Below are 12091 nucleotides of genomic sequence, written 5' to 3'. Positions count from 1 at the left end.
AAGTATTTAACTCTCATATTGCCATTCAATGGAATAGTTCTTTATGGGATACCTCAGTATGAGAATTATCATTTAACACCACACGGAAAACAGTTGTACTATACCAAGAACAAACAACATTCTAGGTTAAAATGTATATTAATCGCTGTATAAGGGGAAAGGTTATTTATTTAATCATTTATTTAGACTAAAAATAGCTCCTGCCACTGTTTATGATGTGTTGTGTGAACTGCCCAAAGACGTCACGTTCATTCCGACAAAGACCACAAGATGGAGCCAAAATCAAATAAGTAAATAAATTAACCTGTGGCGACAACAGTGAAGGAAAACAATTCACCCACATAAGACAAAGTTTACATCTGTCTTTGTTGTTATTGCTGTTTTGTAAATGTACTCACATACATGTAGCCTATCATTTGTGACTGAATCCTTTCATTTATTCATTAATCCCCATCTTCTGCTGAGGCTGACTTCACTATCTTTACCTTTGGAGTCTCAAATACCCCTTTTCCACCAAGGCAGTGCTAGAGCTAATTCAGAGCCAGAGCTAGTCCCAGTTCAAAGACGTCAATGTTGTCTGATAAAATATAATGATAATAATAATTATAATAGCAATTCCAAAATGAACTTCTTTACTATTTAAAGGTGCAGTAAGCGATTTCTGAGAAACGCTGTTGAAAGTGGATCAGAGCGCCACAACACACTTGTAGCTCGCTCCAGGTGTTGACACGGTGTAAGTTGCCTGATTATTTATGACGGATGGCCGAATTGTAGTATCAAAAAAGACAGAAGCCCTCTGAAGCAGGGAAGATAAGGGATACACTGCTCTTCTTACTTAGTATTTGTGTTTTGTTTATCTAAAAATTCTTAAATCAAGGTGCATTTACTAGATAAGTAAAATGACAGAAGATATTTTTCTTGTTTAGGCTACTTGAAAATCAAATCAAAATGAAGTGAGTTTTTGCTTAAAACAAGCAAAATGATCTGCCAATGGAGTGAGAAAAATAATCTTGTTCCTGATTGAAATCTTGTTTCTGTCCCAAACAGAAATAAGATTATTTTTCTCACCCCATTGGCAGATAATTTTGCTTGTTTAAGCAAAAACTCAATTAATTTTGATTTTATTTTCAAGTAAACAAGAAAAATGTCTTATGTCATTTTACTTATCTAGTAAATGCACCTTGATTTAAGAATTTTTAGATATTTGGACTGGAAACAAGAAAAAGATTCTTGTTTAAATAAGAAGAGCATTTTTTGCAGTGTAAAGACGTAAAGTGATGTAGGCAAATGAATGAACAGTTTATTTAATTGCATGGTAGTTAAATACTAATGTTTGCTAATTAATTCCAGTTATTTTTACCTTAAAATTTATGCAAGCAGCTGTTCTGGGTTCTCCAGAGGCCACAGCCAGTGTGATTTTGTAAAAAATAAATAATATAAAAATATTAAACGCATGTAATATCACTTTTTTAATAGCCTAATGTTTTAACTCTGCAGTTGTGCAGTTTTAAGGGAGTTTTAAGTGGGTGTATATCAATTTTAAAATGTATTTGCCCAAATTAGTAATGATATTTATATACAGGTTTATTTAAAATAGCAACGTTTAATGTAAAATTCACATTAAATATCTAAACTTCTGTTTAATTCCTGGTGAAAACATGAATGCTCATAGTTTAGTGGAATATTGCTGCCATCTACTGGAAAACAAACACTTTTGCTAGTTCTCAATGAATAGTTAGTGCATGAATGCTAGATGCACTCTTGCTCTTTGTGTTTAGGCTGTAATGTGGCATAGGTGCAATTTTTGTATAGTTTGACTATCATCAGCCTTTAAAAAATAAAAAATAATAATAATAATATCATGAACATAATGACGGGATAGAATGGACTGGATATCATATAAAACAACAATAATAAAAATAAAACATCAATGCTTTACAAAAATAAAACAGTACGAGTGTTTCCAAAGACTGATAACGTAGTGCTAAACCTTGACACAAGGGGCACCAAGTAAAATCTTGCCTAGGGCACCAAATTGGTCAGGGCCGGCCCTGATTGCGTAAAGCGGCCTCCTTGTCATTCCTTGTCAAGTTTTTATAAGCCGTCGACCCAAAAAAACCAGCGTTTAAGGAGACAAAAGTGGATACAGACAAGACGTGAAGCTTCAGCAGGAAGAATGGGTACATTTTAGGATCCTGACACTCAGTATGCCTCAGTGTGCCTATGTGTGCAGTAAACATTTTGTCACTGTTAAGTCAAATATCCAAGTGTCAGTTTTATATATTATATTTCCTGTCGTTGATCACGTTCCCCTAGTGGGTGTAGTTCTCAGTGTAATATAACATGTCGCGCTCTGTCTCAATGGCCTGTATCCACTTTTTTGTCCTTAAATGCTTGTTTTTTTGGTCAACAGCTTATAAAAACTTCTGGGGTTTTGGTTCTGGGTTGTTTAGCTTGTTTGCTGTACACCTTGTCACATATAACAAAAAACAGAACAATGTCTAAAAGCTGATAAGTCAAATATGACAAGGAGGCCGCTTCACGCAATACAAAGTCAATGGAGACAGTTTGATTGTTTCCCCCTCGGTGGGCGTGGTCTTCAGATTATGACGCATGTCGCTCTGTCTCTATGATGGTGGAGGAGAGAGTGAGCTGAACAAGAGGGAGATTTGAAGAAAGACTGTAGAAAGAGAGATATTACAAAACAGAAAAGGTTAGAGGAATATCACTGGAAAAAGAAGGGTTATGAGGACCTGTGTTAATATTAGACAAGCTTTCCAGCGCTGGAGAGACTTACGCGGGAAAGACTGAAAATGGATGCAGAATTTGCATTGTTTCTGCTCCATTCGTGAGTGACATTGCTTATGCTATGTTTCACAGAACCAAGATGTGCTGTTGTTGTAATGTTAGCTACACAGTAACAGGACAGTTTTGAGTGTCATTGTTTGCTGGGGCCTGTACCATTATGGTAGATGAACAAACTTGGGGTAAGTAGTTTCAAGTTGACAAAACCAAACCATTCCAGTCAGGATTAGTTGGTACCATGGCGCTGATCATCAACTTTCTTTCATGGAGCGTGTGCACATGAAAGTGTGACATCAGCAGAGAACAGCCAATCACATGCCTTGAAACAGAGAGAAACTGCAACTCACTTCTCACGAGAGACTCAGCAAAATTCTTTTCTCTCTTCTGTTGAAGATTAAGATTAAGAATATGAATTACACCGATCAGGCATAACATTATGACAGAGTGAAGTGAATAAGTGGATAGATGATGTGTTAGAAGCAGGAAAAATGGACAAGTATAAGGATTTGAGCGAGTTTGACAAGGGCCAAATTGTGATGGCTAGGCGACTGGGTCAGAGCATCTCTAAAACTGCAGCTCTTGTGGGGTGTTCCCAGTCCGCAGTGGTCAGTATCTATCAAAAGTGGTCCAAGGAAGGAACAGTGGTGAACCGGTGACAGGGTCATGGGCGGCCAAGGCTCATTGCCCTTTCATGGAAACGGATTCCCTGGTGGCTGTGGCCTCTTCTAGCAGGATAATGCGCACTGCCACAAAGCAAAAATGGTTCAAGAATGGTTTGAGGAGCACAACAACGAGTTTGAGGTGTTGACTTGTTCCCCAGATCTCAATCCAATCAAGCATCTGTGGGATGTGCTGAACAAAAAAGTCAGATCCTTGGAGGCCCCACTTCGCAACTTACAGGACTTAAAGTATCTGCTGCTAACATCTTGGTGCCAGATACCACAGCACACCTACAGGGGTCTAGTGGAGTCCATGCCTCAACGGGTCAGGGCTGTTTTGGCAGCAAAAGGGGGACCAACACAATATTATTTATTAGTCATAATGTTATGCCTGATCTGTATATATAAATGCATTTACACAACAAGAAGAAAATATCTTGCTATATCAGTGCAAGTGAAATATAGTTATATAGTTGATAATATACATAGGTATACAGAGACTTGGACATGTAAGCTCACATGTAGATTTTGTTTAATGTAAAGTGCATTACAAATAAAATGTATTATTATTATTATTATTATTATTATTATTATTATTATTATTACATGTAGTCATTTTTAAAGCTTTATCTACCCATTCCAAATTTTATTTATGTTGCATGTTTTCTGTATATATTTATGTTAATGTAAATTAAATGTTTTATAATAATTGTTACACTAAAATTGCTCATGTGCAATGAATTAGGGGTATAATAATGATATAAATCATATAAAATAATTGCTAAAAGCCAGACAATTTTGTATTTAAAAGTCTTTTAATGTAGAAAATGTTTAGGCCTTAGAACTTCTTTACCATTTAAAGGTGCAGTAAGCGATTTCTGAGTGGATCTGACTGAGCACCACAACTGCCAATCAGCAGTAGGGGGCGTGTCCACTCATGATTGGGGAGGAGAGAGTGAGCCGCGCAAGAGGGAGATTTAAAGGTGCACTATGTAACATTTTTTCAGTAAAATATCCAAAAACCACTAGGCCAGTGTTATATATTTTGTTCAGTTGAGTACAATATCCCAAATGTTCCCAACTATTTGTAAATCGTGAGAAAATTTCTATTTTATCCAGGGAACCGAGACGTGTGAGGGAGTCGCTTGTCAATGGAGTCATATCTGTGTTACCCTCGGCTTCCAGTATAATTTTGCAGAAACGCTTTACTCTCGCTGCAGTGTGAACAAGTGTCATAGCAGCCGCCGAGAGAACACACAGAGTAACGTCATAACATCATTTTCAACCTACTCAGATGTATCTAATATGATAAACAGAGCTGCGTTACCTCATACTCATGACCGGAAAACCGGAAATGGCGCCGACGACTGTGGAATAATAAAAGTCCCGCTGCTCACGAGGCTTGTGTTGCGCTCTTCTTACTAACAATCGCTCCTGCTTCTGCTTCATACTATAGTAACGTTAATAATCCCATCAATGAACATGATTTCTGCCCGATTCCTATTCCGACTCTTTTCCACCGGCTGTGAGGTGAAGACCACATGTCCCAAGATTCTGCGCTCAAACTTGTCATCATCAAACTACGCCTTTGTTTTGAATAGGTGACCTCTAGCGGACGGAAAAGTTACATAGAGCAGCTTTAATGAAAGACTGTAGAAAGAGAAAAAGTCCAAGGAATATCACTGGATCATAACCCAGATAGCAGGTTTATTAGGTTTATTTATTTATCTTTATTAATTATTTGAACTTTTGTATTTAATAATTAAGTCTCTCCAGCGCTGGAAAGCTTGTCTAATATTAACACGAGATCATAACCCTTCTTTCTCCAGTGATATTCCTCTGAGCTTTTCTCTTGTAATGTCTCTCAGCCATCTCTCTTTCTACAGTATTTCTTCAAATCTCCCTCTTTCTCACTCTCTCTCCTCTCCCATCATGAGTGGACATGCCCCCTACTGCTGATTGGCTGTGGACCTTATTGTAAAGTGTTACCTTCTAGTCTTCATAAAACCTATTATTAAAAAGCTTTACATTTATGGAATGATTAAAGTGTCCTCCATCATACTGTAAAAGGTACATCACCTACGATCAGAGTCTCAGAGACTGCAGGTAGGCCTATAAAAACATTTTAACATTTAGTTCCCTTTCAAAGCCTACAGCGAACGGCCGGTTTGGACTACATCCCTGTACATCCTGCTTTAATGACGTCAGTAGAACAGTTTGTCGACTAACCTCCGCCAACAAGAATACGCGAAAAAGGGGGCGTGGTCTTGTTGCTCTCCCTCGTGGAGAAGAGGAAGTGTTGCGTTCGGTTACGTTTGTCGCCATGTCGCCATCAGACGCTGTTATTTTCATCGCGGAGTCAAATCACCTTTGTTTGGCCTTCAGGGGCTGTAGTTTGAGCGCGTTCATCTCCCCGTTATGGTAAGAGGCGTGACCTTTCCGGGCAACGTGCGCTAAGCTGCTGTCGAATCACAACACGGGAACCGCTGGCTCAATCAGAACTCGTCACGTGTTTCTGAAGGAGGGACTACATAGAACAGGGAAATCTTTCAAGCCGTTTTGAGGACAGTGAAAACAGCGGTATACAGATAAGTAAATTGTGTGAAAAATACTGTGTTTTTTTTACACCTGAAACATGAACACATGTTATATTGCACACTGTAAACACAATCAAAGCTTCAAAAAAACAGGAAAAACGGGACCTTTAAAGCTGTAGTCCGTGACTTTTGGTGCTCTAGCGTTTAATAAACAGAACTGCATGCGTCTTGTGGAAGAACATTGCAGCCGGGGCTACTTCTCTCTGTTTATGTCTCATAGACAGTAAAAGAAATGGACACAGCGACCCCATAGACTTCACGGAGAAAAAGTCAAGTCAAGTAGAAGCACTCACTTCCTGAGGGCTGAGTGTACTGCGCAGCCTCAGACTGAGCTTGACGACGTAGATGTGACGTGAGCAACCAGTCTGACAGTGGCAAGTCTTCTAGTAGTTGTGCAAAGTGAAATCTGAATCACGTTGTTGAAATATTTTGTCCCGTTGCTTTTGGCTCTCTATAGGCTTCTCCACATGCTTCTACCTTAACTTTATCAGACTTTATGCCTCCACGTCCCCCCGATTGCCCCATAGACAGTAAAAGATTGCCTGCGAGATTCTCCATGGGTCTATACGGTAATTTCTCTACTGCGCACCGAGAGTCGCGTGGTTATGACGCAATCGTTAGCCTATTTTTTTACAAAACCGGCTTCTACAGGGCGATAGTGTAAGATACAAGGTCATGGAGCCTTTTACACATTGTCGTGTTTCTTAAACAATGGACAAATGGAGTCTTTAAACGCCTCAGATGCAAAGTTATTCGCTGTCAAAGTGACACCAAAATGAATGGGAGTCAATGGGATGCTAACAGCAGGTGATGGCCTGGTTAGCAATGGCAGCCCCTATGGAAGGTACGCTTTCTGGGTGCTGGATTACCCCCTTGTTATGTCTATGGTGAGTCACACAGGGACTGTGCTCCTCCACAGCAGTCCCAATATAAACACTTATTATAAGTGTACCATAATGATTCAGGGTAAGACAAAAACACGGTTTGGAAAATGGATTCATGTTGTACATTCTCATAATATATTTTTTGTAAATCTTGACCACAAAAAAGTTACAGACAGCAGCTTTAAGAAACAAAATCACAAAGGTGGCACACATGATCATTTCAGGGCAAAAAATTAATTCCTGATGCAGGCCTATGTCATTATTATGGAAAGCTTGTTTCTGACAGGGAATAAAAAAAAATCCTTACATTTCTGATTTTATTTTTCTCACATATCTCGAATTTACATCTTTACATCGCAGGTTATAAAGTCAGAATTGTGTGATAAAAGTCACAATTACCTTTTTTTATTTTAAAAAACTTTTAAAAAACTTTTTAACTGTTTTTTTTTATTTTATTCAGTGACAGAAACAAGCTCCCATGCTTCCTGTAAACCAGAAAGCAGGTTATTAGGTTATCTTTATAAATTAATTCAACATTTGTATTCAATATAGCTGCATCCAAAGAAGGCACTTTCTGCTTTTACAGTGCCCCAAAAAGCACACTTCAGCCAGAATTAATGTAAGAATATAATTGAATTAGATGACGTTCAGACTAAGTGGCATCTGCAAGCACAAGTATTTCTCAGAACTGACTTCCCTTTTTGGAGTCCTTTTGCATTTGCTTTAAAAAAGATATGGTGAATTATAGATAATGCATGCCCATGCAGTGCATATTTCATTCATAATTAACTATTTAATGACTGTTGCTACAAATTATAGGACATGAGACCGAAACGTTGCTAATAAATGAGTTTTGATATCTTTTGCAAGTATCGATAGCGTGCGGGATTTCCTTTAACTTTTGTATTCATTTTAAACAAGCACACAAAACAAAACAGCTTTAACCCCTTAACTTGGCATTCTTTTTATTGTTGCCTTCGAAAGCTTATGAAATCATTCTGTGAAAACCGTTTCCATGGAAACTGCTTTTTTATTTTTATTTTAGCAGGCTCCTCCCCTAGTGGGTAGTGTCAGGTTTCATATTACAAAATGTATTTGAACTACTTTATAATCAAAACCTTTTCTAATCGTGACAAAACACATATCATCGGAAAGGTCTTGAGTCTCAGGTTATTATTTTTGTGATAGAAGGGAAATTTGGATATACATTACAGGAAATTGCATAAAATCAATGGAATGTGGGTGACACCCAGTGGCTATATTTGGTATAGCGCTTAAAAAATGTCATATAGGAACTTCAATTTTTGTGATGTCAACTTCAAATATGGAACACAGCTTGGTTAGATAGATGGCTTTGATTTTATAGTAATTTTGGAGTAAAACATATTTTGTAAAATGTATATTTTATAAAATAAAAATGTTTAGTACAGTACATTTGATTAACAGTAATTTACAGTAATTTAGACTGCACACTTCTGCTGAGACCGCACTGGTGCACGGACTTCTTCACGAAAGTCAAAGCGTTACGTCATGGAAGTGCGGACGCGTAGGAAGACCACGAGGGTTTAGGGAGCCATTTGGGACCATAGATATACATAATAAAGGCTAGATGTCTCGTCCCCGCTGCTGGCCAATGCTGGCGGCCATCTTGTCACAGTCAGCTCGCTCACTCGTAACATTGTGTTGTAATGGTGCATGTACTTTTTAAAAAACCATAACTTGCTCAATTTTCTACCGATTTTCAAACTGTTTGGTTTGTTCTAAACGTCATGTAGTTATGAGACTGCGTACTTATGAATAATTATTCATAATTTGTTCAAGCATCCAGAATTATAGCTACGTTAATAACGTTTGTAAGAAACCAAACCATTTGTGAATCCGTCAAGATTTTTTGTGTTCGTGCAGATCACTCACCTTACATCAGGTACCACAGAGCCCGCCAGAAAGCTTTCCTGTGACAAGATGGCCGCCGGTGATGACGTTAGAGACTCCGCCGTAAGAAATCTAGCCTTTATTATGTATATATGTTTGGGACAGGGCCTTTCTAGTCTTGAAGCCAATACGGAAGTGACTTAAACTGCAATTCATTGACTGGCCACTAGGGTCACAGGCTCCAGAAGGGAGCAGAATCTCATTGAGCCCCATGTTAAAATGCCCAACTTTACAGCAGAAAGTTAACATTAGTTAACTACATTACTTAACATGAACTAACAATGAACTGCACTTATAAAGCATTTATTTATCTTTGCTAATGTTAATTTCAACATTCACTAATGCATGATTAAAATCTTGTTAACATTAGTTAATGCACTGTGAACTAACATGAACAAACCATGAACAGCTGGATTTATATTACAGTTTTTCTCAGTTGCTTTGGTACATTTCTCACATCAGAATTGAAATGATCAAAACTACCTGTTCAATCTTCACATCATTGTCACTTGTGCACATCAAAAAAGCAGTTTCTCATTTCTTTGAACAAGTTGCAAATGCTTAGGTACATCCATGCAAATGATGATGGACAATTTGCTGCTGTTTCCTACATTATCTACTGCTTATGTCATGTTGATCAAAATGTTTTATAATGGGTCTCTGTTGAATAGTCTCACCCCCCACAACATTTAGGCATTAGTTCATACATAGCATAAGTCTTTATATGCAAAATGGTTGAACAAGTTGTCATAATGTCAGTCATATTTCTATACATTTCCATTAGACATTTTTTCTAAAGATCTCTGTTGTGATGTGAATGAGAATTTGTGGCCCAACAGACAGGAACGTCAGGAGGTGTAGGAAGCACTGCATGTACAGTTTTCCCTAAGGAGATTGTCCTATGTTCACATTTCTACTTTTGTTTTTTGTTTTGTTTTTCTTTGTGCTATTCGTGCTGTCTTTTCCTTTCTGTATCGCAATGACATGGTCTGTCAACAAATTACAGTACAAACAGTAAAAGCGTAAATGTGAATCTTGTCCAGTCTCTTGCAATCAAACTCCCACATACACTAAGGTGTAACCTACAATTTACAATAATTGTCATCAAAACCTTAGCCATGGTTTACATCAGAAACGTTTGAGCAAGAGACTGGCTTTTGCAGGTAATCCATGGTGTTATGCTATTTTTACATATTGTTTTGAGAAATGCACTTACTGTTTTGCAAATGTCGAGGATGATTCGAGAAATGTACCAAAGCGACTGAGAAAAACTGTAACTAACGTTAACAAAGATTTACTAATGCTGAACAGAGGTGTTGTTCATGGTTAGCACATGTTAACTAATACATTAACTAATGTTAACTAATACAACCTTATTGTAAAGTGTTACCGAATGTTTTGATAACTCGATAATTCGTTTACATTATATAAAGCCTTAAAGTTCTGCATAATTAAGGGCGTGGCCACTTTGAGTGACAGGTGGATTGCCGTTTGTCTGCTGTCTGTTAGTCATCACGTCACCGCTCTGTGACACGCTGCCAAGATGGCAACGGCCAGCTCGACTCTACTTTACGCTTCAAAACTGCTCTTCAGAATCCTATGGGTGACGTCATGGACACTACGTCCATTTTTTTTTTTTTTTTACAGTGTATGGTTAAAACAGTAGACTTCTTGAGAGATGCTAATTGTTCACTTACTTCACAAACCAGCACTGGTGTTAGGGGAGCATTTCAGGTACAATGAGATTTTTGTTTGTTCTTTTGTCTATTCACTTCAAGGCCAGGATGAAAGTTTTGTTTAGAAGAATATTATTTTCCCCCTTTCTTCATAAATTGCTAATTGCCAGGATTCTTGTTCCTTTCATTTACTTTTTTGTGTGTTAAATTCATTAGAGTATGAAGTCTTTTAGCCTCTAAACTAGGTTACCTAGGTGTAGTTCAAAGCATGAACCGGACATTTTACATGTTTGACAACAGAAAGTGTCAAAACATTTTCCATTTTCATTTTGAACAATATGAATATAGTTTTATATTTGTATTTTTGGGGAAATGTTTTGCTTTAAATGTGTGCTTGTGCTGTCTTGCTTTATGGTTTCATATTTTTTTTATCTAATGCAATGACTTTTTAAGTGTGGTTTAAGTGTCTAAATGCTTCTTTGGGAGTCACTGAATAACAGGATTGTCATGCATTAGATGTATTTAAATTAATATTGGATTAAACCCAGGTGTAGTTCATTGCATGTTTAACTACATTTTCCATATCATTTTGAACAGTATGTATATTGTATTTAAACTGAACAAATGTGTTTTTTAAATGTTTTGCTTTCAATGTGTGCTTTTGTTGTCTTTCTTTATGATGAATGTCATTTGGATTAATGGTTTGGTTTAACAGGAGTGCTATGTATTAGATATTTTAGGCAATGTATCTATCTTTGTGCCATTACTACACTGTGTGTACTGTGTAGACATTCAGCAAACACCGAGATAGTTGGAAGTGCGCTTAATTGCATTACAATATCTAAACACTAGATGGAGCTATTCATCACAAAACTGACTGACTGATCCGCTTCGCTCTTGCAAATGAAAGTACCATCGATTCAGGCACACGCACATATATTCTCTCTCATATCACCGTGTGACTTCACAGGGTGTCTTTCTATCACTGTTCTCGGGTTTAGTGACTTTATCAAGTTAACAGGGCGCTGATTGACAGGCATCAGTCATGATGGCACTTCAGCACCACGGACAGCGCTCCGCCGGACTTAAACGACACCAGAGCGAAACTGCATGAACGGCCATCGCGGACTGTGCGTTTGACATTAGGACCCGTTTGTTAAAAGTGATCGCAAAAATGGTTCAAGTAAAAATAGGCTACTTCTAAGAAAAGTTCTAGTTTGTTTGCAGAACCACTTGGTTTGAGATTTTGTATAGGCTATCATTAATTTAAAGAAGTGTGGCTTAAAGGGATAGTTTACCCCAAAATGTAAATGATCCCATAATTTACTCACCCTCAAGCCATCCTAGGTGTATATGACATTCTTCTTTCAGACGAATACAATCGGAGTTACATTAAAAAATGTCCTGGCTCTTCCAAGCATAATAATGGCAGTCCAAAATTTGAAGCCCAAAAAAGTGCATCCATCCATTATAAAAGTTACCCATACAACTACTGGGGGTTAATAAAGGCCTTCTGAAGCGAATCGATGGGTTTGTGG

Source organism: Gobio gobio (genome assembly GCF_949357685.1).
Source record: "Gobio gobio genome assembly, chromosome: 17".
Taxonomy (NCBI): Eukaryota; Metazoa; Chordata; class Actinopteri; order Cypriniformes; family Gobionidae; genus Gobio; species Gobio gobio.
This window is presented reverse-complemented; position numbering follows the sequence as displayed.